A 24,733-nucleotide genomic window follows, 5' to 3' on the forward strand; every position below is an offset into this window, starting at 1 on the left:
CATCTTACTGAAGATAATAGGATACATTGCCAGGCTGAAAGGCCCACCCTCTGCCCCTATGAAAAGGCCTTGAAAAACAGGCACTCTATTCTTTCTGTGAGAACTCTGACAGGACTGGTATATTACCCAGATGAAATCTTGAAATATCAGGGGCAGCAAGTCATCCATATGCCCAGTGTCCTTGAAGAAACGATTCAAAATTCTTCCTGCAAGAACAGGACACAAAAAAATTACTCATTTCCCCATAGAGGCCCTTTAAAAGAATTCGTGAACAAATCAAAACAATATTTTTTAACTATAAGTGTATTACAGATCCATATGAAATAAGCTGATGTCAGTGGCAAAGAAAGAGAAAATAGGATGATAGATACCTAAAGAGAAACAAAATTCCACCAAATCGCAGTAGGTGGGGAGTTGAAATTGAGCCCTGCTTTTTAGAAGAATGGGGGAAAATCTTGTGGCAGCATTAGGAAGAGTTGTATTTAAGAATGCTCTCTCCTTTTAGATCCATACTAATACTGATTTCATGTGCTAAGTCAGTAAATAAACACTGGCGAAACACTTCAGTTAATCCTAATTGTTATACTAATTTTGCTTTAGTTATCAAAATTAATTTTGCTAAGTGATACTTTTTAAATAAATGTAATTATAATCTATTTTTTTTTTCTCACAAAATGATTCACAGCAACTCACATCTTGGGAAATTTCAGATTCCTGTCATCTTCATGTTGTGAGTTTACTATCATGGTAATGTCAATATTTTCATAGGCGTATTAGGTATGACAAGCACAGACTCATGCTTAAGCATCCAAGAACACCAGAGGGATGTAAGCAGGAAAAATGGCAGGAAAATTACATAATGACTAAAGATCACTCATCATTATTGATTTTATTTCCCTTTTCAGAATCCACAAAAACTGTATCCTAAAGGCTACAAGATTGGAAGATTAGAACTAATTTCTAATGAATATCTAGTCCTTTAATGATCAAATTTAAAGATATTGAAACTACACACAGAGAGATGATTTTGGTGAAGCAACTCCTGAGAATCTCCTGTTATCTAGACCCCTGAACTTCTTTAATAATTGAAGTTCCAGGAAGCCAGGCTGCATGTGAGATGTGGGACCTCTACCTGCTCTTCCTGACCTCTGTCAGAGGTGACTTCCTCCCAAGGCCTGTACAAGCCGCAGCTGGACCATGAATGAGCAGATGCTGGGTGCTGAGTTTCTGCCACCTGGATGTGTGGTTCTGCTGTCCTCCACAAGGTGCCTGGCTCACCAGAAGCACAGGGTGTGCCCACACCATGAGCTGGAGCCACCAGAAGATTTTGCCCTTGGCTAGGTCTGATCATTTGGAGAAGGAAATGGCAACCCACTCCAGTACTCTTGCCTGTAAAATCCCACAGATGAAGGAGCCTGGTGGGCTGCAGTCCATGGGGTCGTGAAGAATTGGACATGACTGAGAGACTTCACTTTCACTTTTCACTTCCATGTATTGGAGAAGGAAATGGCAACCCACTCCAGTGTTCTTGCTTGGAGAATCCCAGGGAGGGGGGGGCCTGGTGAGCTGCCGTCTATGGGGTCGCACAGAGTCAGACATGACTGAAGCGACTTAGCAGCAATAGCAGCAGGCCTGATCAGTATAGCCTAGGTTTCAGTTTTCCTGTCTTAGGCTTAGGAAATATAGATGCAGAAACTGTCTTCCAGTGACACTTTTGCAGACCCAGTGACAACCTCTCTGAGCCTCTAGATTAGCCCCGCTTTAGAGGGTGAGTCTCGGGATTAAATGGGTTCATGCAGGTGAAAGAACCCAGTCATGATGCCAGGTGAATAACCAGGTGCTCAACCACCAAGGTGAGATGATGATTCTGAGCCCCAGGTTCTGCAGCATCACATTATCTGGGAAAGTCCACAAGGTGCTGCAGGAGCGTCCACTTGTGAAAATGCAGATTCTGAGTCAGGAGTGCTGGGGGAGCTAGAGACACTGCATTTCCTCCAAGCTGCCAGGTGATGCCCTATTTCCCAGACCATGCTCTGAGGGGCAAGAAAGCTGCATTATTATTTAATCTGTTGTGCTTCAGAAACATTAAAATCAGATGGCAAATTTTTGCATATATTCTTATGAATTTTGTGATCCCCCCAGTCTTTTTTTTTTCTTTTTATTTATTTATTTTTTTATTTTGTAACTTTACAATATTGTATTGGTTTTGCCATATATCAACATGAATCCCCCCCCCCCCAGTCATTTTTAAACTTCTGGAAGTAGCAATATTGAAATGAAGAAAATATGTCAAAAATGTTACAGGAACAGTTTAAATGCTTGTAATTTCTCTGATGGAAAAATGCAACTTGTTAACATTGGCAAGATTCAGAAACACTACAATTACGATTTGGCCTAGAAAGTGTTGAAAGCAGTATTGAAATTTTTTAAGATAAAACGGCTGCTGAGAGGTGAATAGTGTGTGAAAACTACCTCTTTACCTTTCACCAGATGTGGGAAGCTTAAGGTCTGAGAGACCCAGGTTTGATAAAGAGTATAAAGTAATTAGCCTCCAATTAAAATGAATAAATTTAAATTTAAAAAAATACAAGAAAAAAAAAACAATGAGAAACACCATCTCCCCACACAGTGACTACAAAAACTGAACTGACTATCAAAGACTGTCAAAAAACTAAACTCTTATTAACCAGTGAGCAGAGTGTAAAAACTGTGACATCAGAAGTTCAACAGTGTCTTTCTGCTCTAAGAAACATTAAGAGAATACATGGTGTTTGCAGAATATTTCCTCTGGCTTTGGAATAAACTGGGCTTCCCAGGTGGCTCAGTGGTAAAGAATCTGCCTGCCAGTGCAGGAAGAAGCAGGAGACACGGGTTCAATCCCTGGGTTGGGAAGATCCTCTGGAGGAGTAAATGGCAACCCACTCCAGTATTCCTGCCTAAAAAAACTCAATGGAGAGAGGAGCCTGGCAGGCTACAGTCCATGGGGTTGCAAGGAGTTGGATACAACTGAGCACATTGTAACTAGAGCTGTGATTTCAAGTTTATGGCCTTGTAGTAATAAAGTTTTCTCAGAAGTCTCCAAATGAAATATTAAATATCTATCATTAACTCCCTTCACACACATGCCATGACTCTTAATCCAAATGACATGAGGCCTCTGCTAGAAGATCTCCAGGGATGCAGAGGGAAGGGGGATTCACATAAACAAGGGGACTACAATCCATTTTTAGACTGTTCTGTTAGGATATTCTCACATTAAACCGAATCTTGTCTTCCTGGAACATCCAACCTCTGTTACATATTCTGCCTTTGTAACCAAACAAGGTGAATCTAATTTCGCTTGATAGGATAGCTTTTCAACTCCTTAAAAGAAGTGAATCTTATCTTTTCCAGCAACTACACCTTGGTGCTTCAGTGATCGCTTATAAGGCATGGTCCTGTCTTGGCTTTAGCCTCTTGACCAGACTCAGAGGGTCAATCTCAGTTCATACCTTGTGCCCAAGTCTTGCTTGATTACCTCATGGTAAAGTGGTATCACCACCTCTCCTATCCTGCATAGCCAGTCACAAAGCTGACAATGACAGGCAATTCTATGGTTGTCAAATCACAGGCCAGATCACATTTTGGACACATCACTTTCATCTGTATTCCACAGGCAGATTTTTGTGAACAAATGAATAATACATTTAAACCACTCTAAGACTGCATCCCTTCTGACCCAGAAACTCCATGTCTGGGAACGTATCCCCAGGAGTCAGTAAGTGCATCAAACTGTTGAATGTAGCATATTTATAAAGTCATTAGTAGAAAACAACTTGAACAAGACTGAAACAAGGCTATAATGTATTATGCACAATTTTAATTTTTTCTATATGTTCTTTATTTGTCTAGAGTACATCAAGGCTGTATATTGTCACTCTGCTTATTTAACTTCTATGCAGAGTACATCATGAGAAACGCTGGGCTGGAAGAAGCACAAGCTGGAATCAAGATGGCCGGGAAAAATATCAATAACCTCAGATGTGCAGATGACACCACCATTATGCAGAAAGTGAAGAGGAACTAAAAAGCCTCTTCATGAAAGTGAAAGTGGAGAGTGAACAAGTTGACTTAAAGCTCAACATTCAGAAAATGAAGATCATGGCATCTGGTCCCATCACTTCATGGGAAATAGATGGGGAAACAGTGGAAACAGTGTCAGACTTTATTTTTGGGGTCTCCAAAATCATTGCAGATGGTGACTGCAGCAATGAAATGAAAAGATGCTTACTCCTTGGAAGAAAAGTTATGACCAACCTAGATAGCATATTGAAAAGCAGAGACATTACTTTGCCAACAAAGGTCCATCTAGTCAAGGCTAAGGTTTTTCCTGTGGTCATGTATGGATGTGAGAGTTGGACTGTGAAGAAAGCTGAGCACCAAAGAATTGATGCTTTTGAACTGTGGTGTTGGAGAAGACCCTTGAGAGTCCCTTGGACTACAAGGAGATCCAACCAGTCCATTCTGAAGGAGATCAGCCCTGGGATTTCTTTGGAGGGAATGATGTTGAAGCTGAAACTCCAGCACTTTGGCCACCTCATGTGAAGAGTTGACTCATTGGGAAAGACTCTGATGCTGGGAGGGATTGAGGGCAGGAGAAGAAGAGGACGACAGAGGATGAGATGCCTGGATGGCATCACCGACTTGATGGACGTGAGTCTGAGTGAACTCCAGGAGTTGGGGATGGACAGGGAGGCCTAGTGTGCTGTGATTCATGGGGTCGCAAAGAGTTGGATGCGACTGAGCAACTGAACTGAACTGTATATTACTTGCATAAAAATGTAAAGTAGAGAGGGAAGAAGAGGGAGGAAGAATAAGGGGTGAGGGGGAGGATGGGGAGCGCCACTTCATTGAAGACCATGATATCCAAGAACAAATGAGGGTCCTCCTAACTGCTCTGGGTTCACATATTTGTCTCTTGTCCACAAGATAGAATATCATGAAAGATGACACTGAACTTGTCAAAATACAAATTCATAATGGTTGTATTTTAAGAACTGAGCCTATACTTTAAGCTGGACTTCGTCACCTCTATAATTCTGAAATCTGACTCACACCTAGGATGTCTCAGCTTACTTATATCAAACTGCAACTTAAAATGTGGAAGTTACCACATCTGGTCTTGGACCTATCTTTTACGCAACGAAAATGGTATATTTATATATCATAAAATATCCAGATGTATTTTTATTGAGATGTATTTAACAGATCATAGAATGCACCATTTCAGGTGTACAATTCAATGAATTTTAGTAATTTTACCGAGTGACACAGATATCACCAAAAATCCATTTAAAAACATTTTTATGCACCAATTAAGATCCCTCCTGCCATTTACAGTGATTCCCTATTCCTGCTTCCAGCCTCATACAAATATCAATCTACTTTCTTTCTCTATAACTTTGCCTTTTCAAGACATGACATCCGAATGGAATTGTAAAATACAGGGTCTCTGGGTCTGGCTTCTTTCACTTAGCCTAAGGTTTCTGAGGTTCACCAATGAAATAGCATGTGTCTTTCTGAGCCCCATTTTTAAACCAGAGGTCTTCAGTTCAGTTCAGTTCAGTCACTCAGTCATGTCCGACTCTTTGCAACCCCATGAATCGCAGCACGCCAGGCCTCCCTGTCTATCACCAACTCCTGGACTTCACTCAGACTCACGTCCATCGAGTCAGTGATGCCATCCAGCCATCTCATCCTCTGTCGTCCCCTTCTCCTCCTGCCCCCTATCCCTCCCAGCATCAGAGTCTTTTCCAATAAGTCAACTCTTCGCATGAGGTGGCCAAAGTACTGGAGTTTCAGCTTTAACATCATTCCTTCCGGAGAAATCCCAGGGCTGATCTCCTTCAGAATGGACTGGTTGGATCTCCTTGCAGTCCAAGGAACTCTCAAGAGTCTTCTCCATCACCACAGTTCAAAAGTATCAATTCTTCGGTGCTCAGACTTCTTCACAGTCCAACTCTCACATCCATACATCACCACAGGAAAAACCATAGCCTTGACTAGACGAATCTTTGTTGGCAAAGTAATGTCTCTGCTTTTCAATATGCTATCTAGGTTGGTCATAACTTTCCTTCCAAGGAGTAAGCGTCTTTTAATTTCATGGCTGCAGTCACCATCTGTAGCGATTTTGGAGCCCAGAAAAATAAAGTCTGACACTGTTTCCACTGTTTCCCCATCTATTTCCCATGAAATGGTGGGACCAGATGCCATGATCTTTGTTTTCTGAATGTTGAGTTTTAAGCCAACTTTTTCACTCTCCACTTTCACTTTCACCATGGTTAGCTTCATTAATGGTTCCTGAACCTAATTGTTTTGCTAAGAAACAATCATTGTTTTGATAGCCCTACAGAGAGTCAGAAGAGGGTGTTTGCTATGACTAGTCCATTCTCTTAGCAAAACTCTACTAGCCTTTGCCCTGCTTCGTTTTGCACTCCAAGGCCCAATTTGCCTGTTACTCCAGGTATTTCTTCACTTCCTATTTTTGCACTCCCCTATAATGAAAAAGACATCTTTTTGGGGTGCTAGTTGTAGAAGGTCTTGTAGGACTTCATAGAACTGTTCAACTTCAACTTCTTCAGCATTACTAGTTGGGGCATAGACTTGGATTACTGTGATATTGAATGGTTTGCCTTGGAAATGAACGGAGATCATTCTGTCATTTTAGAGACTGTATCCAAGTACTGCATTTTGGACTCTCTTGTTCACTATGATGGTTACTCCATTTCCACTTCTGCTAAGGGATTCTTGCCTGCAGTAGTAGATATAATGGTCACCTGAGTAAATTCACCCATTCTAGTCCATTTTAATTTGTTGATTGCTAGAATGTCAATGTTCACTTTTGCCATCTCCTGTTTGACTTGATTCGTGGACCTAATATTCCAGGTTCCTATACAATATGGCTCTTTATGGCATCGGACTTTACTTCCATCACCAGTTACATCCACACCTGGGTATTTTTTTTTTTCTTTGTCTCTGTCTCTTCATTCTTTCTGGAGTTATTTCTCCACCAATCTCCAGTAGCATATTGGGCACCTACCAACTGGGGGAGTTCATCTTTCAGTGTCCTATTTTTATGCCTTTTCATACTGTTCATGGGGTTCTCAAGGGAAGAGTACTGAAGAGGTTTGCCATTCTCTTCTCCCTCTTGGAGGAGAGTTATGCCAGTGAATGCACTGGTGACAGTAAAAACACCCTCTTCCAACAACACAAGAGAGTACTGTACACATGGAAAGCAGCAGATGGTCAATACCAAAATCAGATTGATTATGATTCTTTGCAGCCAAATACGGAGAAGTTCTATACAGTCAGCAAAAACAAGATTGGGAGCTAACTGTGGCTCAGATCATGAACTCCTTATTGCCAAATTCAGACTTAACTTGAAGAAAGTAGGGAAAACCACAAGAGTATTCAGGTATGACCTAAATCAAATCCCTTGTGATTATACAGTGTAAGTGACAAATAGATTCAAAAGATTGTATCTGATAGTCAGAGTGACTGAAGAACTATGGACAGAGATTCGTGACATTGTCATGAGGCAGGAATAAAGACCATCCCCAAGAAAAATAAATACAAAAAGGCTAAATGGTTGTCAGAGGAGGTCTTACAAATAGCTGAGAAAAGAAGAGAAGTGAAAGGCAAGGGGAAAAGGAAAGATATACCCATGTGAATGCAGAGTTCCGAAGAATAGCAAGGAGAGATAAGACAGCCTTATCAGTGATCAATGCAAATAGAATAGGAAAGATTAGCACTATCTTTAAGAAAATTAGAGATACCAAGTGAACATTTCATGGAAAAATGGGATCAATAAAGGACAGAAATGGTATGGACCTAACAGAAGCAGACAATATTAAGAAGAGGTGGAAAGAATACACAGAAGAACTGTATAAAAAAAGATCTTCATGACCCAGATAATCCTGATGATGTGATCACTCACCTAGAGCCAGACATCCTGGAATGTGAAGTCAAGTGCGACTTAGAAAGCATCACTATGAAAAAAGCTAGTGGAGGTGATGGAATTCCAGTTGAGATATTTCAAATCCTAAAAGATGATGCTTTGAAAGAGCTGTACCCAAAATGTCAGAAAATTTGGAAAACTCAGCAGTGGACACAGGAATGGAAAAGATCAGTTTTCTTTCCAGTCGCAAAGAAAGGCAATGCCAAAGAATGCTCAAAATACCGCACAATTGCACTCATCTCACACACTAGTAAAGTAATGCTCAAAATTCTCCAAGTCAGGCTTCAACAGTATGTGAATCATGAATTTCCAGATGTTCAAGCTGGATTTAGAAAATGCAGAGGAACCAGAGATCAAATTGCCAACATCTGTTGGATCATCATAAAAGCAAGAGAGTTCCAGAAAAACATCTGCTTTTTTGACTATGCCAAAGGCTTTCACTGTGTGGATCACAACAAACTGTGGAAAATTCCTCAAGAGATGGGAATACCAGAATACCTGACCTGCCTCTTGAGAAATCTTTATGCAGGTCAGGAAGCAACAGTTAGAACTGGACATGGAACAATAGACTGGTTCCAAATTGGGAAAGTAGTACTTAAGGCTGTATATTGTCACCCTGCTTATTTAACTTTTATGCAGAGTAAATCATGCAAAATGCTGGGCTGGATGAAGCACAAGATGGAATCAAGATTTCCAGGACAAATATTAATAAGCTCAGATATGCAGATGACACCACACATATGGCAGAAAGTGAAGAAGAACTAAAGAGTATCCTGATGAAAGTGAAAGAGGAGGGTGAAAAAGCTGGCTTAAAGCTCAACATTCAGAAAACTAAGATCATGGCATCAGGTCCAATCACTTCATGGCAAATAGGTGGGGAAACAGTGGCTGACTTTATTTTGGGGGGCCCCAAAATCACTACAGATGGTGACTGCAGCCATGAAATTAAAAGACGCTTGCTCCTTGGAAGAAAAGTTATGACCAACCTAGACAGCATATTAAAAAGCAGAGACATTACTTTGTCAACAAAGGTCCATCCAGTCAAGGCTCTGGTTTTTCCAGTGGTCCTGTATGGATGTGAGAGTTGAACTGTAAAGAAAGCTGAGCAGTGAAAAATTTATGCTTTTGAACTGTGGTGTTGGAGAAGACTCTTGAGAGTCCCTTGGACTGCAAGGAGATCCAACCAGTCCATTCTAAAGGAGATCAGCCCTGGGATTTCTTTGGAAGGAATGATGCTAAAGCTGAAACTCCAGTACTTTGGCCACCTCATGCGAAGAGTTGACTCATTGGAAAAGACTCTGATGCTGGGAGGGATAGGGGGCAGGAGGAGAAGGGGATGCCAGAGGATGAGATGGCTGGATGGCATCACTGACTCGATGGACGTGAGTCTGAGTGAACTCCGGGAGTTGGTGATGGACAGGGAGGCCTGGCGTGCTGCGATTCATGAGTTCACAAAGAGTCGGACATGACTGAGGGACTTAACTGAACTGAACTGAACTGATGATGGTAACAATTAATAAGAAAGCAGTGCTGGAGAGGGTAATAGTGATTGACAGCTAATCACATGTCTAACATTGTTCAAAAGCAGTTTTTCTCAAATGTCTGTGATTAAATATTAGTTTAATTTTAAATTTTCAGGCCACTGCAACTTAGTCACTGATCCACTGTGCATGGCTAGTGTGCAGCTGAAACCATATGTACCTCCCCCTTTAAGTGCAACATTCACACGGGTCTCTGTGCTGTTCAGGATCCCACCCATCCTGAGTGTGGATGTCATGGCAATAGCTGATAGCTCTGAGTTTCTAGCTTTCTTGAGTTTCCTGTACTTACTTCTAACCTGGTTATAAACAATTCATGGACTGGCCCTAGTGCACAGACTACACCGTGAGTGTCACTGTCATAGTTAATCTTTGCAATAACCCTCTGTGAATCATAGTACCCCTATGTCAACTTTCAGACAAAGACACTGAAGCACAGTGGACTTCCCAACCTTAAGAGCTCATAGTAAACAGTAGCAGAATTTGTATCCAAACTTAGTCGTCAATGCCCAGAGTTAGTATTTGTCCCTGGAAGGCTGACTCCAGAGCTTGTGTTCCTCCCTGGAGGCTTGTGTCATTTTAACTACATGCGGAGGAAGAACAGTCTGGTTTAGGCCGTCAGATGAGGACCTCCTCAAATACACCTTCTGCAGTCTACAAACCTCCTTCATCCACACTCATCTTGCTCTCCTCTCCTGGTGATTAGGAATCATCAAGTTCAGTGATTTCACCCTGTGTCTCTGGATGATCTTGGTCCATCCATCATCCCAACCAAAGAACTCCAGGAGCAGGAATCATATCCATCTTCTAGATAAAGAAGCTGAGATTCAGAGGTTAAGACACTTACCGAGCATGTAACTAAGACTACATGGCTGTAGGGTGTCCATTGTCCAGTTTTTCAAGGATGGTGCCAGTTTATTTCCCTGGCACTTTTGCTGGTTACTGCTTTCCTTTTACTCTCAAGTGTCCCACTCTGGACAGTACATTAGTACATTCTCTGGACACCCACACTACTGGTGAGGAGCAAAGAAAGACCTGAATGGCAAATCAGTGTTACTGATTGCAAAACCAGGGCTTTCTGTTATCCCAGGCTACTTCTTAGAATTCCAAAATTATAAAGTTGACAAGGAAGCTTTGTTCCCACTCATCATTTACTCATTCAGGAAATATTTACTGAGTGCCCCCTATGTGACAAACACTGTGCTGAAAGATGTAATTTTTTAAATGAATAGGGCACAGTTGCAAGTCTTATTATCACTTGGTTTAGTGAGAAAACAGACTATGTATGAATACTTATAGTCAGGGCAGGCTACATAATTTACATAACCTGTGTAAAATGGAAAGAACAGGGCCTCTTGTTTAAAAATCACCATACCAGACACTAGGACACTAACCAAATGTGGTTCAGTTTAACACATGAGAGGTGCTCAGGGTATTACAGAAATATGAGTTACCTAGGATGATGACTGATCTAAAAATAACTTCCTAGAAGAAGTGACAACTGGGCTGACCCTAGAAAATGATATTTCTCCCCTTTGTGGAACTTCTCCTATTTTTTAAACCAGAGGGTATTGAGGAAAATCACTAAGTCATCGTTTTGACTTACCCATGAGTCATCAAAAGTTTCCTCCACAATACATCTTTATCACCTACCTCTGGAGCTGTGATACAGGATGTGGTGGAACATGGAGATGTGCTGTTCAGACCTCCCTTCAAGGACTTGTTGTCTAGCTGCTGGAGGTGCTGCCAGTGGGCAACCTTAAGCACCAGGCTGCATGCAGTGACCCTTCCAGATGGAGGTATGAAGACCTGGCCATTGGATGTGTCAGGACAACCCTGAAGGGCCATCTTCACTCCGGATGCCCCATAGGATCAGCTAAGGTCATCTGGCTATTGTTCCATCTTGATCTTTCCTTCTGCCCTATCCTGTTTCTTCCCTCCTGATTCCACAGTGTTGATTCCAAGGGTAGCCCTGATAAACATCCCAGCACTAAACTCCATCTGAGTTTGCATTCCAGAGAACCAAACTGCAACATGTATCAGAAAATGTTCCAGGACTCAGGGAGGACTTTTATTTGAAAATTACTGGTTACATATGTTCTTAAAACATTTTAAAGCCCCCAAATAAAATAAAAAATGGTGGAGACAAGGACTTTTGTGTGAGTATCATTACCTTTGGTTTAAAATCTACAACCTAATGTTGTCTGGCCAAAATGAAATTAAGTTATATATTAATAACAAAAGAAAACTATTATGTTGAAACACATGAAAGTGACATTTTATATAAAAAGCTGAATGTTAGCAGTTCCACATGTTCAATCTAATAGAAAAAAGCCATTAGCATTTGAAATTTTTAGAACATTATACTAATGAATAACTCATGGGTAAAAGATAAGTTAATGAATTAAATTAGGAATTAGAAAATACATAATACTTTGGCTATTGATTGGTGTAAGTATCAAAACTTGTAGGCTGTAGCTAAAGTGGATCTCAGAAAAAATGTCAGCTTTATATAGTTAGGTTAGAAAAATAATGATGTTATTAATCTGTTTACAATGAAAGAAAGAATGATTCGATGAACTAGAAAGAAAAACAGAGCATCAATCAAGCAAAAAGTTGATTCTTTGAAAATAGGAAAAAGTTATACAAGATTACTCATAAAAAAGAGAAGCCTCAAGGAAAATTAAAAGGCCAAAAGAACACAGAGATGCTGCAGAGATTAAACATATAAGATATTGTGAATAAATTTATACCAATCAAGCTCAAAACTCACAGGAAACAGATCCACTTCTAGAAAAAAGAAAGTTACCAGAATGACTCTGCAGAAATAACACACTGAATAGGAGCACATAATTATCAAGTTACCCAGACAACGATGGCTGCACAACACTGTGAATGTGATTAACGCCACTGAACTGTATGATTTAAAATGGTTCTATGGCAAATTTTGTTATATATTTCACCACAATTTTTTTTAATGTAAAAAATAAAGTCCTCAATCTAGAAGACATTCTAGCACATGTCTGTCCTTCATTAGCAAATCCTCTAGAAGGGCTCCTATTTTGAGAAAGTGTATTTTCTCTTCCTTCTCTTTTAGAGGGCTTCCCTGATAGCTCAGCAGTAAAGAATCTGTCTGCAATGCAGGAGACACAGGAGATGAACATTTAATATTGTCCTTTTGTATTTTAACTATATTTTTTGGAGGGAGACACCTGTCTCTCCTATGATGCCACTTAAATCATACATATTGTACATTTTTCTATTAGTTATTACATTAGTAATACCTATTAGTACATTTTCCTACTATTATTAGTTTTCTCTGCAGTAATTTAACCGGAGGTCTTTGAGAGGAAAAATTGAACCTAGTTCTGTTAAAAGAAGTGGTGTCACAAAACAGCAACTTCACACAGTCTTCAAGTAAGCAGATTCCCTGATATAATTGGAAAGTAATATATAATTCTGGGAACAGTGAAAAAAAAAAATCTGTGACAACTTTGTCTCAAATCTTCGCAAATGAGTTTGACTCTGGAGTCTCGCAAGACACAAAACCTGAGAGACAACTTTTATTGGTGGCCTGTACCTCTGATTTGGATAAGAACGAAAATAATATAACATATAAATGAACATAATAAATCCTTTTGAAAGATCTTGAAATCATTGAATGAAGTTGGAGAAAAATATTACAGACTAACATTTTATGATCTGTAAGTGTTTGTTGCTGGTGTGAAAAATGTAAGTACAATATACTTTATGCAAAAACCTATTGGAAAAATGCCTTTGGAATAGATATGACCTCACGGTAGAACCACAATGTTGACTCAAAAATTGTTAAAGCTGAGGGTTGTCCACTGGAAACATTCATAACCACACAGTCACTGTAAGTAACATCTGGCTATTTCTTTTTGAAGTGCACCTGAGGGAGGAAAAAGACAAAAACAACATATTTAACAGTTTTAAAATCCTTCTCCTAAAGCATCACATTTCTAAGTTCATGTCTTCATGTGAAGCAATCATATCACTAGTGGACACACAATTAAAAAAAAAAAAAACAGGGGTGTATTTATTCAGCGGAGGATGTAGTCTCATTAAAACCCTCAATGGGGCTGGACTTAATGCCAAACAACCTGTAGATTTACTATAGTTCTGATCATTCTGATTCTCAGATATGTTTTATCACTACAGGAAATTGATAAGTAAAATCACTTTACCAACTGGAGATAAATTAAAAATAGGGTGACAAAGAGGCTAGGAAATCTATAAATAGTGTCTACCCAAGGGTTACTCATTTTCACACATAAAATGAACAGAACAAATTCAGATGTTAATATCAGGTTGTAATCACTATATTTTATAAACTCTGCTTGATAAGCATTGAAAATAAGGAATAGGAAATGGAGAAAGCATAATACGATGTAGACATTAAAAAGAATGAGATAACTATATGCATTGATATCATCTGAGATACTATATGAACTGAAAAAAGGAGAGAACAACTATTATTTGTGCTTAGAAACAGGAACACCACATGTTCACAAGTTCTTCCTGATACACAGAAGTCAACAGGACAGTCAACAGTGGTGCTGGGGCTCCATCTGGGGGAGGAGCTGTGTGATGACAGGAGTGGACGGTGATTTACCTTTTGTTCATAAATTTTAAAAAGTATTTTTAAAAACTGTTAAAATTTTATAACATTAAATATATCATTTGTTTTAAAACTTACTATTAAAAATATATTTAAATTATTTAGAGCAGTGGTCCCCAACTGTTTTGGCACCAGGGACCCAGTGTCATGGAAATCAAGATTTCCACAGATGCAGTGAGGAGGGTGTAGCTGGGGGAGGTCCAGATGTAATTTGAGCAACAGAGAGCAGCAGATGAAGCTTCACTCACTCACCCACCATTCACCTCCTAACATCCCAGTGGGGCCCAGTTCCTAACAGCCTGCAGACAGGTACCAGTCTGCAGCCCAGGGTTGGGGACCTCTGATTGAGAGTTTCTAAAGCTACTTAGAAGAACTAGGGGTATATTTGCTTTATTATTGTGAGGCAAGGCTTCTGACTACAGCCTTAAAAAAAAAATGATCCCACTTTTCTACTGTAAAACACTCTATATTCTCAAAGCGCTTAAGCATCTGCTCTCTCATCTGATCCTTGTAATAAGCGTGAAGAAGCTGGCAGGGCTGTAATCCCTGATCTATACACCGGTGAGGACCTGAGGCTCAGGGACCTTGGGGAACACAAGGCCACGTGGAGGCTAAGTGCCTCCTCCACCTGCTCAAACTGGTCAACTGGCTTCAAGATCCAGAATATAAGGATTTCGTAACTTTTGGAGCTCTATTAGGTGATTTCATGAATAGACAAAATGACACCTCTGTGACACACTGGGAACAAAGAAACTTCAAAAAACCTCAATCAGATCTGCTTCATCACAGAAGAAAATGAATGGCAGGCATGTATCCTTTGTTATGGGCTGAATTGTTTTCCCTCCAATTTTACATATTGAAGTCCTAAACCTTCCAGTATTTCAGAATGCAACTGTGTTTTGAGACAGGGACTTTAATGAGGCAATAAAGTTAAAATGAAGTCATACATGTATGTCCTAATCTAACAGACTGGAGTTATAAGAGGCGATCAGGACACAGGCGCACAGAGGGAAGACCATACGAGGACACAGAGAGAACACGGCGTCTCCAAGCCAAGGAGAGAGACCTCAGAGGAAACCAGCCCTGCTGACAACTTGACCTCAGACTTCTAGTCTCCATTCAGCGCTAAAAGAAAATTAGTTCTGTTGTTTAAGTCGTCTACTCTGTGGTACTTTACGTGGCAGCCCTATCAAACTAATTCCCCTTTCAGCTTTATATATCTAACAGGTACTTTCTCTGCTATTTCAGGAGTCATCTAAAAAGGTCAATGAGACAGTGATTCAGCTTGCCTGAACTATGGGTTCAGGAAAATGTGACTTGGAAGCACCTTTTTCCAGGTGTTTAAGTGCACCTTTTTCAGATGAATAAACCCTGCTCTATTAGAGAAAAAGCATGTTGACTTAAGCTAATCATCCTGGTGTTACAGCTCTGAACAAGGCATTGCCGTCTGATGTTGCACATTCAAAAATAGGATAATCTGACAGCTCATCCTCCTAAGAAGATGCAGAATATACAGAAATAAAGTAAAAAAGGTATTCAACTTGTGAGAACCAGTATACATATTTCTTTGCATAGAGGTGACCTGACAAGTGACAGAACTGAAATCCAACAGTGATTTTCTGTCACCCTGTGAGCATCAGTGATTGGTCCCCACCTTGAGAACCACATGAAAGGAGCAGTGTTCTCAGACTCAACATAGAACACAGCACCTAGAGCAGCTTCCCCCAGCAATTCCCTCTCTGTGCTCTCTGGACCAGCTCTGTGACCTTAAAGGAGCCCTTGAACAAATCTCATCATCCATGACAAATGATAAAAAGAACCATCATGAGATTAAGTGAGATTATGCATGTGAGAACTGTGTAAAATAAATTATAAAGAACTACACAATGTAACTTACCATCAATATTGTTAAAGTAGGTGCAGGATTACTAGACCATGAATCACAAGCTTTCTAATTCTATGACCAGTGTCTGCTTCTATATGTATGTTACACTTGATTTAATACATTTATTGAAAGAAAAGATTCCTAATTCTGTGTCTGCTGCAAACTAACTTAACACATGGGTCCACCTTCCTTCTAAGGGGCCTTAGTTTCCTCACCTGTAAAATGAGGGTGTGTGCACACATGCTCAGTTGTCTCTGACTGTTTCCAACCCCATGGACTATAGCCCACCATGGGATCCTATGTCCATGCAATTTTCCAGGCAAGAATACTAGAGTAGGTTGCCATTTCCTTCTCCAGGAGATCCTCCTAACTCAGAGATTGAACCCACATCTCATATTTCCTGCATTGGGAGGCCATTTCCTTACAACATAGTGTCACCTAGGAGGCCCAAATTAGGGTGTTGACCCTATTACCTTATGTTATCTGTACCTATCTAAAATTCTGTGATCTATTTCTCATTACTCCATGCCTTGACTATATAATGATCACATGATTTTTTAAATTAATTTATTATTATTATTTACTTTACAATATGGTATTGGTTTTGCCATACAACTTGACACATAAGTGGGGACACCTCTCTTTGATGAGAAATTGTTATTCAGTCACTAAGTCATATCCAACTCTTTGCAGCCCCATGAACTGCAGGATGCCAGGCTTCCCTGTCCTTTACTATCTCCCTGAGTTTGCTCAAACTCATGTCCATTGAGTTAGTGATGCCATCCAACAACTGATGTGAAATGCATAAGGTCAAAAGAGGAAAAGAGTTTGGGAGATTCCTGGCTCTCTAGGTTATGCAGGGAATCACAAATGGTTCTCAGGTCTTAGGAGGGAAAATCTGGCTGTATGACACTTTAGTGCCGACGCTTTTACTGTCTGAGCCACCAAGGAAGCTTTTAAATAGTTACAAGTGCTGTGTAAATCTCAGTCAGTAAAAAATAAAGAATTCCTTGTTCAGCTTTTCAACATTTGCATACAAAATAAATACTTTGAAAAGATCAGAATATAGACTCCCTTGTCCCTAAACCTAAGTACGAACTCTAACTCTGTCGACTCTCCAGCCAGCTCTGTGACCCAGGCAACCTCCTACCCTATGAGCAGTGTAAAGTACTGCTCTACATTTCCTCATTTCTTTTCTTTTTTTAGCCGTTTCTTAACTAAATTTATTTTTTAATATAAATTTATTTAAATTGGAGGCTAATTACTTTACAATATTGTATTGGTTTTGCAATACATCAACATGAATCTGCCACAGGTGTACACGTGTTCCCCATCCTGAGCCCCCTCCCACCTCCCTACCCTAACCATCCCTCTGGGTCATCCCAGTGCACCAGCCCCAATCATCCTGTATCATGCATCAAACCTGGACTGGCGATTCATTTCACATATAATATTATACATGTTTCAATGCCATTCTCCCAAATCATCCGACCCTCCCCCTCTCCCTCTCCCACAGAGTCCAAAAGAGCTGTTCTATACATCTGTGTCTCTTTTGTTGTCTCACATACAGGGTTATCGTTACCATCTTTCTAAATTCCATATATATGCGTTAGTATACTGTATTGGTGTTTTTCTTTCTGGCTTACTTCACTCTGTATAATAGCCTACAGTTTCATCCACCTCATTAGAACTGATTCAAATGTATTCTTTTTAATGGCTGAGTAATACTCCATTGTGTATATGTACCACAGCTTTCTTATCCATTCGTCTGCTGATGGGCATCTAGGTTGCTTCCATGTCCTGGCTATTATAAACAGTGCTGTGATGAACATTGGGGTGCATGTGTCTCTTTCAATTCTGGTTTCCTCAGTGTGTATGCCCAGCAGTGGGATTGCTGGGTCGTATGGCAGTTCTATTTCCAGTTTTTTAAGGAATCTCCACACTGTTCTCCATAGTGGCTGTACTAGTTTGCATTCCCACCAACAGTGTAAGAGGATTCCTTTTTCCCCACTCCAGCATTTATTGCTTGTAGACTTTTGGATAGCATCCATTCTGACTGGTGTGAAATGGTACCTCATTGTGGTTTTGATTTGCATTTCTCTGATAATGAGTGATGTTGAGCATTTTTTCAGGTGTTTGTTAGCCATCTGTATGTCTTCTTTGGAGAAATGTCTGTTTAGGTCTTTGGCCCATTTTTTTTTTTAAACTTTACAATATTGTATTAGTTTTGCCAAATATCGAAATGAATCCACCACAGGTATACCTGTGTTCCCCATCCTGAACCCTCCTCCCTCCTCCCTCCCCATACCCTCCCTCTGGTTCGTCCCAGTGCACCAGCCCCAAGCATCCAGTATTGTGCATCAAACCTGGACTGGCGACTCGTTTCATACATGATATTATACATGTTTCACTGCTATTCTCCCAAATCTCCCCATCCTCTCCCTCTGCCACAGAGTCCATAAGACTGACCTATACATCAGTGTCTCTTTTGCTGTCTCGTACACAGAGTTATTGTTACCATCTTTCTAAATTCCATATATATGCATTAGTATACTGTATTGGTGTTTTTCTTTCTGGCTTACTTCACTCTGTATAATAGGTTCCAGTTTCATCCGGGCATACACACTGAGGAAACCAGAAGGGAAAGAGACACGTGTACCCCAATGTTCATTGTAGCACTGTTTATAATAGCCAGGACATGGAAGCAACTTAGATGTCCATCAGCAGATGAATAGATAAGAAAGCTGTGGTACATATACACAATGGAGTATTACTCAGGCCTTAAAAAGAATACATTTGAATCAGTTCTAATAAGATGGATGAAACTGGCCCATTTTTTTGATTGGGTCATTTATTTTTCTGGAATTGAGCTGCAGGAGTTGCTTGTATATTTTTGAGATTAGTTGTTTGTCAGTTGCTTCATTTGCTATTATTTTCTCCCATTCTGAAGGCTATCTTTTCACTTTGCTTATAGTTTCCTTTGTTGTGCAGAAGCTTTTAAGTTTAATTAGGTCCCATTTGTTTATTTTTGCTTTTATTTCCAATATTCTGGGAGGTAGGTCATAGAGGATCCTGCTGTGATGTATGTCGGAGAGTGTTTTGCCTATGTTCTCCTCTATCAGTTTTATAGTTTCTGGTCTTATGTTTAGATCTTTAATCCATTTTGAGTTTATTTTTGTGTATGGTGTTCATAAGTGTTCTAGTTTCATTCTTTTAAAAGTGGTTGACCAGTTTTCCCACCACCAATTGTTAAAGAGATTGTCCTTTCTCCATTGTATATTCTTGCCTCCTTTGTCAAAGATAAGGTGTCCATAGGTGCATGGATTTATCTCTGGGCTTTCTATTTTGTTCCATTTATCTATATTTCTCTCTTTGTGTAGTACCATACTGTCTTGATGACTGTGGTTTTGTAGTAGAGCCTGAAGTAAGGCAGGTTGATTCCTTCAGTTCCATTCTTCTTTCTCAAGATTGCTTTGGCTATTCAAGGTTTTTTGTATTTCCATGCAAATTGTGAAATTATTTGTTCTAGCTCTGTGAAAAAGAGCTTGGTAGCTTGATAGGGATTGCATTGAATCTATAGATTGCTTTGGGTAGTATACTCATTTTCACTACATTGATTCTTCTAATCCATGAACATGGTATATTTCTCCATCTATTAGTGTCCTCTTTGATTTCTTTCACCAGTGTTTTATAGTTTTCTATATATAGGTCTTTTGTTTCTTTAGGTAGATATATTCCTAAGTATTTTATTCTTTTCATTGCAGTGGTGAATGGAATTGTTTCCTTAATTTTTCTTTCTATTTTCTCATTATTAGTGTATAGGAATGCAAGGGATTTCTGTGTGTTGATTTTATATCCTGCAACTTTACTATATTCATTGATTAGCTCTAGTAATTTTCTGGTGGAGTATTTAGGGTTTTCTATGTAGAGGATCATGTCGTCTGCAAACAGTGAGAATTTTACTTATTTTCCAATTTGGATTCCTTTTATTTCTTTTTCTGCTCTGATTGCTGTGGCCAAAACTTCCAAGACTATGTTGAATAGTAGTGGTGAGAGTGGGCACCCGCGTCTTGTTCCTGACTTTAGGGGAAATGCTTTCAATTGTTCACCATTTAGGATAATGTTTGCTGTGGGTTTGTCATATATAGCTTTTATTATGTTGAGGTATGTTCCTTCTATTCCTGCTTTCTGGAGAGTATTTATCATAGACAGATGTTGAATTTTGTCAAAGGCTTTCTCTGCATTTATTGAGATAATGATATGGCTTTGTATTTTTCAATTTGTTAATGTGGTATATAACATTGATTGATTTGCAGATATTGAAGAATCCTTGCATCCCTGGGATAAAGCCCACTTGGTCATGAAGTATGATCTTTTTAATGTGTTGTTGGATTCTGTGTGCTAGAACTTTGTTAAGAATTTTTGCATTTAGGTTCATCAGTGATATTGGCCTGTAGTTTTCTTTTTTTGTGGCATCTTTGTCAGATTTTGGTATTAGGGTGATGGTGACCTCAAAGAATGAGTTTGGAAGTTTGCGTTCCCCTACAATTTTCTGGAAGAATTTGAGTAGGATAGGTGTTAGCTCTTCTCTAAATTTTTGGCAGAATCCAGCTGTGAAGCCACCTGGACCTGGGCTTTTGTTTGCTGGAAGATTTCTGAGTACGGTTTCAATTTCCATGCTTGTGATGGGTCTGTTAAGATTTTCTATTTCTTCCTGGTTCAGTTTTGGAAAGTTGTACTTTTCTAAGAATTAGTCCATTTCTTCCATGTTGTCCATTTTATTGGCATATAATTGCTGATACTAGTCTCTTATGATCGTTTGTATTTCTGTGTTATTTTTTGTGATCTCTCCATTTTCATTCCTAATTTTATTGATTTGATTTTTCTCCCTTTGTTTCTTGATGAGTCTGGCTAATGGTTTGTCAATTTTATTTATCCTTTCAAAGAACCAGCTTTTGGATTTGTTGATTTTTGCTGTGGTCTCTTTTGTTTCTTTTGCATTTAATTCTGCCCTAATTTTTAAGATTTCTTTCCTTCTACTAACCCTGGGGTTCTTCATTTCCTCCTTTTCTAGTTGCTTTAGGTGTAGAGTTAGGTTATTTATTTGACTTTTTTCTTATTTCTTGAGGTATGCCTGATTGCTATGAACCTTCCCCTTAGCACTGCTTTTACAGTGTCCCACAGGTTTGGGGTTGTTATGTTTTCATTTTCATTCACTTCTATGCAAATTTTGATTTCTTTTTTGATTTCTTCTGTGATTTGTTGGTTATTCAACAGCGTGTTGTTCAGCCTCCATATGTTGGAATTTTTAATAGTTTTTCTTCTGTAATTGAGATCTAATCTTAGTGCATTGTGGTTAGAAAAGATGCTTGGAATGATTTCAATTTTTTTGAATTTACCAAAGCTATGTTTATGGCCCAGGATGTGATCTATCCTGGAGAAGGTTCCATGTGCACTTGAGAAAAAGGTGAAATTCATTGTTTTGGGGTGAAATGTCCTATAGATATCAATTAGGTCTAACTGGTCTATTGTATCATTTAAAATTTGTGTTTCCTTTTAATTTTCTGTTTAGTTGATCTATCCATAGGTGTGAGTGGGGTATTAAATTCTCCCACTATTATTGTGTTAATGTTAATTTCCCCTTTCATACTTGTTAGCATTTGTCTTACATATTGCGGTGCTCTTATGTTGGGTGCATATATATTTATAATTGTTTTATCTTCTTCTTGGATTGATCCTTTGATCATTATGTAGTGTCCTTTTTTGTCTCTTTTCGCAGCCTTTGTTTTAAAGTCTATTTTATCTGATATGAGTATTGCTACTCCTGCTTTCTTTTGGTTGCTATTTGCATGGAATATCTTTTTCTGGCCCTTCAGTTTCAGTCTGTATGTGTCCCTTGTTTTGAGATGGGTCTCTTGTAGACAACATATACAGGGGTCTTGTTTTTGTATCCACTCAGCAAGTCTTTGTCTTTTGGTTGGGGCATTGATAAGTATGATCCCGTGGCCATTTACTTTATTGTTTTGGGTTCGAGTTCTACACCCTTTTTGTGTTTCCTGTCTAGAGAAGATCCTTTGGCATTTTTTGGAGAGCTGGTTTGGTGGTGCTGAATTCTCTCAGCTTTTGCTTGTCTGTAAAGCTTTGGACAGAGTGCCTGATGAACTATGGATGGAGGTTCATGACATTGTACAGGAGGCAGGGATCAAGACCATCCCCATGGAAAAGAAATGCAAAAAAGCAAAATGCACGTCTGGGGATGCCTTACAAATAGCTGTGAAAAGAAGAGAAGTGAAAAGTAAAGGAGAAAAGGAAAGATATAAGCATCTGAATGCAGAGTTCCAAAGACTAGCAAGGAGAGATAAGAAAGCCTTCCTCAGTGATCAATGCAAAGAAACAGAGGAAAACAACGGAATGGGAAAGACTAGAGATCTCTTCAAGAAAATTAGAGATACCAAGGGGACATTTCATGTAAGGATGGGCTCAATAAAGGATGGAAATTGTATGGTCCTAACAGAAGCAGAAGATATTAAGAAAAGGTGACAAGAATACACAGAAGAACTGTACAAAAAAGAGCTTCACCATCCAGATAATCAAGATGGTGTGATTATGGTGTGATCATTCACCTAGAGCCAGACATCCTGGTATGTGAAGTCAAGCGGGCCTTAGAAAGAATCACTACAAACAAAGCTAGTGGAGGTGATGGAATTCCAGTTGAGCTATTTCAAATCCTGAAAGATGATGCTGTGAAAGTGCTGCACACAATATGCCAGCAAATTTTGAAATCTCAGCAGGGGCCATAGGATTGGAAAAGGTCAGTTTTCATTCCAATCCCATAATCCTAAAGAATGCTCAAACTACCACACAATTGCACTCATCTCACACGCTAGTAAAGTAATGCTTAAAATTCTCCAAGCCAGGCTTCAGCAATATGTGAACTGTGAAATTCCAGATGTTCAAGCCGGTTTTAGAAAAGGCAGAGGAGCCAGAGATCAAATGCCAATGTCCGCTGGATCATAGAAAAAGCAAGAGAGTTCCAGAAAAAAACATCTATTTCTGCTTTATTGACTATGCCAAAGCCTTTGACTTTGTGGATCAAAATAAACTGTGGAAAATTCTGAAAGACATGGGAATACCAGACCACCTGACCTGCCTCTTGAGAAACCTATATGCAGGCCAGGAAGCAACAGTTAGAACTGGACATGGAACAACCGACTGGTTCCAAATAGGAAAAGGAGTACGTCAAGGCTGTGTATTGTCACCCTGCTTATTTAACTTATATGCAGAGTACATCATGAGAAATGCTGGGCTGGAAGAAGCACAAGCTGGAATCAAGATTGCTGGGAGAAATATCAATAACCTCAGATATGCAGATGACACCACCCTTATGGCAGAAACTGAAGAGGAACTAAAAAGCCTGTTGATGAAAGTGAAAGTGGAGAGTGAAAAGTTGGCTTATAGCTCAATATTCAGAAAATGAAGATCATGGAATCCGGTCCCATCACTTCATGGGAAATAGATGGAGAAACAGTGGAAACAGTGTCAAACTTTATTTTTGGGGGCTCCAAAATCACTACAGATGGTGACTGCAGCCATGAAATTAAAAGACGCTTACTCCTTGGAAGGAAAGTTATGACCAACCTAGATAGCATATTGAAAAGCAGAGATATTACCTTGCCAAAAAAGGTCCATCTAGTCAAGGCTATGGTTTTTTCCAGTGGTCATGTATAGATGTGAGAATTGGACTGTGAAGAAAGCTGAGTTCCAAAGAATTGATGCTTTTGAACTGTGGTGTTGGAGAAGACTCTTGATAGTCCCTTGGACTGCAAGGAGATCCAAGCAGTCCATCCTATAGGAGATAAGTCCTGGGTGTTCATTGGAACGACTGATGCTAAAGCTGAAACTCCAGTACTTTGGCCACTTCGTGGGAAGAGTAGACTCATTGGAAAAGACTCTGATGCTGGGAGGGATTGGGGGCAAGAGGAGAAGGGGACAACAGAGGATGACATGGCTTGATGCCATCACCCACTCGATGGACATGAGTTTGAGTGAACTCTGAGTGTTGCTGATGGACAGGGAGGCCTGGCGTGCTGCGATTCATGGGGTCGCAAAGAGTGAAACACGACTGAGCGACTGAACTGAACTGAACTAAAAGCTTTTGATTTCTCGTTCATATTTAAATGAGATCCTTGCTGGGTACAAGGTTATTTTCTTTCATCACTTTAAGTATGTCCTGCCATCCCTCCTGCCCTGAAGAGTTTCTATTGAAAGATCAGCTGTTATCCTCATGGGAATCCCCTTGTGTGTTATTTGTTTTTTTTCCCCTTGCTGTTTTTAACATTTGTTCTTTGTGTTTGATCTTTGTTAAATTGATTAATATTTGTCTTGGGCTGTTTTGCCTTGTGTTTATCCTGTTTGGGCCTCTTTGAGTTTCTTGGTCTTGGGTGATTATTTCCTTCCCCATTGTAGGGAATTTTTCAACTATTATCTCCTCAAGTATTTTCTTATGGTCTTTCTTTTTGTCTTCTTCTTCTGGGACTCCTATGATTCGAATATTGAGGCATTTAGCACTGTCCCAGAGGTCTCTGAGATTGTCCTCATTTCTTTAAATTTGTTTTTCTTTTTTCCTCTCTGATTCATTTATTTCTACCATTCTATCTCCTACCTCACTAATC

The 24,733-nt window shown here is 39.5% G+C and overlaps 1 protein-coding gene across 1 annotated transcript in view; it reads right to left on the reverse strand.

Moving 5' to 3' along the window:
* Positions 1-11,451: 11,451 nt before the first annotated feature.
* The window catches only part of LOC113902491 (multidrug resistance-associated protein 4-like), a 227,084-nt gene continuing 213,802 nt past the window's right edge, over positions 11,452-24,733 (reverse strand). The window contains exon 31 of the mRNA XM_027557826.1: positions 11,452-13,447. The gene's annotated coding sequence lies outside the window, so the exon portion shown is untranslated. The remainder of the gene's footprint in view (positions 13,448-24,733) is intronic.

This window comes from Bos indicus x Bos taurus, chromosome 12 (assembly GCF_003369695.1).
Source record: "Bos indicus x Bos taurus breed Angus x Brahman F1 hybrid chromosome 12, Bos_hybrid_MaternalHap_v2.0, whole genome shotgun sequence".
Classification (NCBI taxonomy): Eukaryota; Metazoa; Chordata; class Mammalia; order Artiodactyla; family Bovidae; genus Bos; species Bos indicus x Bos taurus.